Source organism: Carex rostrata, chromosome 3, assembly GCF_964058835.1.
Source record: "Carex rostrata chromosome 3, lpCarRost1.2, whole genome shotgun sequence".
NCBI classification, from domain to species: domain Eukaryota; kingdom Viridiplantae; phylum Streptophyta; class Magnoliopsida; order Poales; family Cyperaceae; genus Carex; species Carex rostrata.
The window spans coordinates 1,320,772-1,328,194 of record NC_135920.1 but is presented as its reverse complement, the minus strand read 5'-3'; the positions used below and the strand labels follow the sequence as shown (position 1 = coordinate 1,328,194).

Here is a 7,423-nt window from a genome sequence, read left to right as displayed (position 1 = left end):
GACCGGAGTGCCCTTAGAGAAATGCAGTACCCGGAATAACGAAACTCCTCCTCCTCCCCCTTCTTCTTCTTATATTTCTTCTGCAGAGTCTTCGGATCACACCCTAACAACTCCGGTATCATCCTCTGCAGCTCTGGATGGTCTGAGATGCCACCTATGGGGTCGCCATGGATACGTAAACCCCATAAGGCGCTCACATCACCAAGGGTGACTGTCATCTCCCCGACCGAGAGATGAAATGTATGAGTCTCAGGTCGCCATCTCTCCGCTAGACCATGCATAAGAGACACATCGATCTTACTCTGCGGCATGGTGGCAAGCTGGTACAACCCGAGGTTCAAGATGTATCGCTGCATTTCTCTATGTGGAACGAATGGAATCTCAGACCTGCGGTGCCTCACCGTAAGCATGACATCATCCTGTATTTATTATCAATTTGTCATACTCAAATCGTGCCATTTTTTTAGTAACTCAACAGAATGCCATTTTTTTAAAGTATAAAAATCACGTACCTCAAAAGATGCCAATGAGACGCGGTGCTTAACATGATGGGTCCATAGAAGAGGACTAAATGTGTCAGGATCATGCACACCATCTGGAAAATCGGCCTGAGACGACGGATCCGCTCCAGTCGGATCCTCAAAACCCCTGCCAGTCGTATCATCATACGACGACGGGCCCTCTCCAGTCGGATCCACCGAGGACGTGCCAGCTCCACTCGGATCCACAGCATCTGCACCCTCTGCAGGCTCAGCTCGTACTCCCCACCGTCTAACTCTAGGCATACTACATTTGCCAAAAAATATTAATCAAAACATACAATTTATATAAATTTTTTTTAATAAGAATTGAATGTATATAATCCCAAAATAATTGCATGTAAATAAATTGCATGTATATGATTTTCAATAAATCTAAAAAAAGTAAACCCATAATTGTATGTAAATTGCATGTATATGCATTTTTTTGTTTAAAAATTAATTTTGTTGAAAATAAATAAACTTTACAAAAAAAAAGCATATACAATTCTGGATTTACTTTTTGGCTGTATATGCAATTTGTTTACAAAATTAATTTCTATTTTTGATGGATTTTAGGCTAAATGTTAGCTCAAGTGTTTTTGAGAGTTACTGCTCTCATTTAGAAAGAGAGGTGAGTTTTGGGAGAGGTTACCAAATCGAGAGGTGCCTCAGAAATTACATGTGCGGTGTAGAGATAGCATCGAAAGAAAGAGAAAGACCAGAATCCAAAAATCAATTAGCCAGAGTGCTTTAAATCTCTGCTATTGTTAGATTGAGATCCTTGATTAATGGCGAATACCAAGAGGAGGAAAGTGAGAGATATCCATTGATGATTGATGATTGAAGAGGAAGACGGTAACACAATTAGATTAAATATATAATACTAAAAAAATAAATTAAAAACTTTTAATTATTTTGTTAAGATTAGGAATTTAAGTTGAACAATAAAGCTAATTTCATAGAAAATTTATAAAGCCGAAGAATAAAAAAGTAGTAATTAATTAGAATCTGTTAATGTGATGTTTTTAGGTTGTGTAATACATGACCGAGTAGAATGATATCTGAGTCGTCAGTTTTAATCTGAAACGAATCTAAAGTAGATCATTATGTGTAAAAGTAACCGCCCCGGGCCGGGTGACAGTATTGTAGTGAGTCCGGTACCAGAGGGGGTAAGGAATAGAATTCGGGAGGATGTGAATTCCATTGTAGTAACTTATCAGGACTACTATAATACCAAGTTAAAATTTTTAGAATTCAAAGCTCTATTCACCCAGATAAAATCTCAACCATCCACTCAGTAGATCTCAGCCACTCATCGAAAATATATTTAAAAGTATATTTAAATAGTTTAAAACTTAAAATATTTCATCTACTGTTTCAGATTTTTTTTTTAATATTTTCTCAAATTAGAAAAAAAAACATTGCGTTTAAATAGTCCATTATCTTTTAGGTCAGTAAATTGTTTTCCCTATCTACAAATAATGTACAAAAAGCTAACAAAATATTTCATTTTTTTTTACCTAGGTACGATAATGATACAAAATTAATTTCATAATCTAACAAATTTTTTAATTTTTAAATATTTAAACTTATATATTTGATTTTAAAAAATAAAACGAAAGTAATTAAATTAAATTGTCACCAAACCAAAATAATCAAAGTAAATTTCAATTTTCATACAAGAAGCGTACTATTGATCACACTAAAAACTAAATTATGGATTTAAACTATATAGAATTTGGTTGGTTCAGTTTTGAAAAATCTAAATCTCAACTATATATAAAAAACTGAAGTAACTCAAAAATTCAACCGAATGAATTCAATTAAATAGAAAAATCAAACTATTTAATTCAAATATTTTCGGTTTGATGGAAAACCAAATAAATCGGATCCATTGAGCACCATATGATTATGACAAAGCATTGAAAGCAATGAACTTATATCTATTATTTAAAAATAAAATTGTTAATTAAAAATAAAATAAGAAAAACTCGAAACGCAGCCTAACAAAGAGAAGAGACATTAATCCGAGCCAAACTCCCACAAGTTCTCAACGGACATCACCCAAAATGGTTACCTTGCGCCTCGTTTCCAACGTCGCTGCTGCGATGTCAGTGCCAGATGTCAATCGGCCGCAGATCCTCTCCATTCCAGGTCGCGTGCGCACGGCACCAACCCTATTGCCTATGCCTAGCCTATCAAGCGCTCCTGTCCGAGTCCGATCCCTTCACGTCGTTTCTCCTTCAACTGACTCTAAAAGGTAAACCAAATAAAATAAACATTAAACCCAATCGTTTCCACAAGGCCCATTAATATTTTGTGACGAGTTGTTCCGAGGCGGCGTTGCCTCCCAGAGTCCCGTTATGCCCATGCCCGCCTCCGGCCACGCGCTCATTTTCCATCTCTAATGGGATCCACCTCTCTACCCCGTCTTCTCTCTCTCTCTCAAATCCGGCCTTCTCTCTCCACCCGAAACCCAATTCCCCTCTTCTCCCCGCCCGTACCCGAATTGCCATTAAACCCAATCGCCATCAACTCATCACCCGACTCTGCCACCCCAATTCAATTATCAACAATTCTCCCACCATCACCTCCAGTCCCCTCCCTTCCTCGTCCCATCCAGTTCTGTTCACCAACTGGACCCCACCTCGCCCATTATGGCGGGGTCTTTAGCTCTAGTACTTGCTGGACAGGTTGCCCACCGTGTGCTGACAGGTCGGGTCCACAGGAGAAACACGCTCCAGCAGCTTGAGCGGGTCGGCCCTGGCTCTACTGGGGTCTCACTACTAACTGCGACTTTTGTTGGCATGGCTTTCACGATTCAGTTTGTCAGAGAATTCACCCGGCTTGGGCTTCACCGTTCGGTTGGTGGTGTACTGGCACTTGCTCTGTCAAGAGAGCTCAGCCCAGTTGTTACTGCAGTGGTGGCAGCAGGCCGAGTCGGGTCGGCATTTGCAGCCGAGCTGGGAACTATGCAGGTGTGTTCAAGGTTCAGTTGACTGTGACAATAGGAAATGCTTATTGATCAGGCCTGATTTAAGATAGTTTATTGAAGTTTAGATATATAGATTTCTAACCTTGTGTAATCACCAATTCAGCACACTAGGCTAACTAAGACCAAGCATGGGGTCCTAGTATGGTACTGCAATTCAACTTAAATCTCAAACTCGGTTAAATTTCATGGTCTTTTTCCTTCAATTGTGGGATGTGATTGCATGAAATTAAGGACTTTCTGTTCCAGTTCAAGTGTTCAGTAATTTTTAAGTTGTCACGGTAAGGTATTCCAATCTTATTGTACTCTCAACACAGGTCTCTGAGCAAACCGACACGTTACGGGTACTTGGCACTCAACCTGTGGACTATCTTGTGACACCACGTGTGCTTGCATGCATTGTTGCACTTCCGATTCTAACTCTCCTGTGCTTTGCTGTGGGGCTTGCATCATCAGCCTTTCTTGCTGATACAATCTTTGGTGTGAGTATCAACATTATACTCGACTCGGCCCGGCGAGCCCTACGTCCCTGGGATGTGATTAGTGCTATGATAAAATCTCAAGTTTTTGGGGCAGTCATTTCTGTGGTTAGTTGCGCATGGGGGGTCACAACCCATGGTGGGGCCAAGGGGGTCGGTGAGTCAACCACCTCAGCTGTTGTCATTTCCCTCGTTGGAATTTTCATTGCTGATTTTGCACTGTCTTATATGTTCTTCCAAGGTGCCGGCGACTCACTCAAGTCCGCCATGGGTTAGAAATCGTTTGGTTTTGTTAATTAACAAGTAAGGTTGGTGTGTGCAAATAAGTTTTATTTCAGTTAAGTGCTTGATGATGAGGAGCAGAGGCTTTTTGTTTCTTTGTTAGGTTCATCCTTGTAAGTTGCAATTTGAGTAAGAAAAAGAAATGCTCTGTTCTTGGTAAACACTGTGTTTCCGGTAACTTCGCTCTCTGATGGCTTTATATGGTGAATTTTGGCAGTGAATACAATATGATTTATGTTTATATTTGGTCTTTCTAGACTCACATCCACTTAAATAAACAGAACTTAAACTCAATTACCAAATCTGCGAACACTATTTTATGTAAGTGGGTACAACTGCTGGTTTGACCCATGTACCAGTTTGACTTGCTCAATATCATGCTTGAGTTGATTAATGCTGAAGTTGTCAGGTGAGGAATGAAATAACTCATTTTTTTTTTTAGATTGTCATGTTAGACCAAGCATCTATGATTGCTCTTCCATAGTTTTAAAATTTGTCAACCTTTATACCTTCGATCTAATTATTGACAGGGAAACATAACCAATTTACTTGAGGAAGAGCAGGCCTGTGTGAATGTTAGTCATAAACAACTATTTAATACTTATTACTATAAGCAAAAGAAAGAACATAACAGAAACATACAAAAGATCCTTGCTTGAATATAAGAAGAATTGTGAACCCACAAACATACCAGGTTATGCAGTGCGAGATCTTCTCTGGCCATGTTTTTATTTTAAATTTGTATACATTTACTTTGTATTATTTTTTAATCAATGACAGGTCTGGCAACATTGCAACTATCACCTAATGCCTGTCCAGAGCCTCAAGCCCGTGGTGACAGGTCTGGCAACAATACACACTTTGCCTTTCTAACCGGCTTTCTCTTATACTGGTATTTTAAATGGCTAAATTTGGATATTCTCAATAACCCATAAAAATAAATAGAGATTTACTACCAACATAACAACTAAAAACAATTAAAACAAATCCGCAACATACTTCATTTACAGAAATGAAGTCCTTATGATTTTCCTAAAATGATAAAGATAAAAGTTTACTTAATATTGTTGTTTAGCCTCCTCCCTTACAATTTGCACTAATATCCAAATTATAACCAGTCATTTAGGACTCTTATTCTAGAGGCGGCTCATTTAGATTGAATAAATACTTTGGTTGCCGCAGAGGTGGTGGTGCTGGTGGTGGGGCCTCTTGTGGCTGTGGCTGCGGTTGTGCTGGCATCTGATTGAGCTGTGCAGCGACAGAATGTGACCTTGCTTCGGCAGCACGCAACCTTGCTTCAGCCTTTCTGTGGCCAGATTTATGGCCCCCTAGAGCATGATAAGATGGAAATTCCATCAGGCATTCGTCGCAGCAGTACACTCGCCTTCTGGTTGCTGTCAGCACCAATGGGACAGTCTTGGAGGCACCACAATGTCTTTTAGCACTTGGTGGGTCATCAGATGTCTCCAATTTGTTGTGTATTGGTTGACTGTAGTCAAATGCGTACCTTCTATCTCGAGACATCCAATAGATAGTGTTTGCAGCAATAACCGCCTCATCCCCAGTTGAGAATGCTGAATTGAAAACTTCAAAGGGGTCGATTTGCCATGGGTTACCCCCAACTCCAGAACTAGACCCTGCAATTGTACTACCCTGATTTGGTTGGTAGGTAGTGGAGGCGGATGTAGGGGTAATGTGGTGTATGAACTCGTGCGAAGCAAGTTCGCCTCGAGTGGCAAATGTGAGTGGGCAAAGATTGCAAGAGAAGATAGACATCATTTTTTTTAATATATGTCTGGAGTTGTGATTGGTGCAGAAACTATGGAGTTGTACTGTTTATATAGAAGAGCATTGCAAAGCGGCGGAGGGTGAAGCGCCCACAAGAAAGAGTGCTGGGAGTCTTATAAAGGAAGAGATAAGTCCGTAGAGGTATCTTTCTTTTACCGTAGGATTAAAATTAGACAAATCTATACCATTATTATCATGTTAAAGCATGGAAAAAAAGAGTATTCATACTTATCACACTTAACTCTGAAGCATATCTTTCACTTTTAAGCAATCACAATGGATGACATCTCCAGATGAGAGCCATCCAATCCAAAGCGATTGGCGCGTGATACAGTAATTAAAGTTAAGAAAAGGTCTACAAAGTTTACTTATTTAAGAAGTGATTCATGAACTAGCAAAATCTCTAGCCTTTTCTCTAGGTAGGTGTGGTCTTCAATTGAAATCATAGACCGTTAATGTAAATTAGTTTAGCCCGATGAAATATTTCTTTTGCTTTTGTGGGAACATTTTTAGTATTGCTAACGCTGTACTCTATATTTTTCAGAGAAGAGGTGTTAATAAACAGATAAGTATGTAATCAGTAAAGAGATAATGATAGTGGGAAATTCGATATAAACAAGGGATGATATGATTTCACGTGGTAAACCCCTTGAACTAGGAAAATAGTTGAGGACACGCACACCAAAAGATACGAGTCTAGCTTTTTTTTTGGCTGTTCTGTCAGTTACCATTGCAAGGCCACCGAAATGTGGTTGCTTGCCAAACTTTCACCCGAAATGTGGTTTCTTGTATGCTAACAATGGACACCTCAAGTTAGCCTATAATGTTATACTAAAGGACTGTAACTAGTGGTTCCATCCTTCTGGGTCTTCTTGAATTGTACTTCTGAATTAATAAGTGAAAAGAAATTAAAAACAAATATTATCTGCCTGAATTATTGTGAGGATATGCCATATTTGATAGTTTTGCAAGTTTATGCATGACAAATCTGTTTTGAAATAGGTGTATTTGATATTTCGAGTTTTGGAAGGTGCACACATGATATTCTTCCTAGATTTTTAGCAGAACTATATAGTAAGAATCATTAATTCATGTTTGGTGTTTTCTATAAAAAGTGAGAACAGATGATGTCTTTCTCTGACGAAACCGGAGAGAATGCGAAGTTACAAAGGGTGCAAGAAAACATCATTGTTAAAGATAAGCAGGTAAGGAATATTATCTAACTATTTTATCTTAAAATTTTCTATTACACTTTCTTTTACATTTATCTATTTTTACTTCTATGTACAAATGACATCATCCTTCTTGTATAGACTTTGACATACTAAATATCATTTAATTTATACAATAATCATTGTATG

The 7,423-nt window shown here is 38.7% G+C and overlaps 1 pseudogene across 1 annotated transcript; it reads left to right on the top strand.

The window, feature by feature from the left end:
• Positions 1 to 2,928: 2,928 nt before the first annotated feature.
• Positions 2,929 to 4,435, top strand: LOC144552148 (protein TRIGALACTOSYLDIACYLGLYCEROL 1, chloroplastic-like; annotated as a pseudogene). The gene is made up of 2 exons (XR_013510958.1): positions 2,929 to 3,499; positions 3,831 to 4,435. The product of XR_013510958.1 is annotated as a protein TRIGALACTOSYLDIACYLGLYCEROL 1, chloroplastic-like (transcript).
• The last annotated feature ends 2,988 nt before the right edge of the window (positions 4,436 to 7,423 follow it).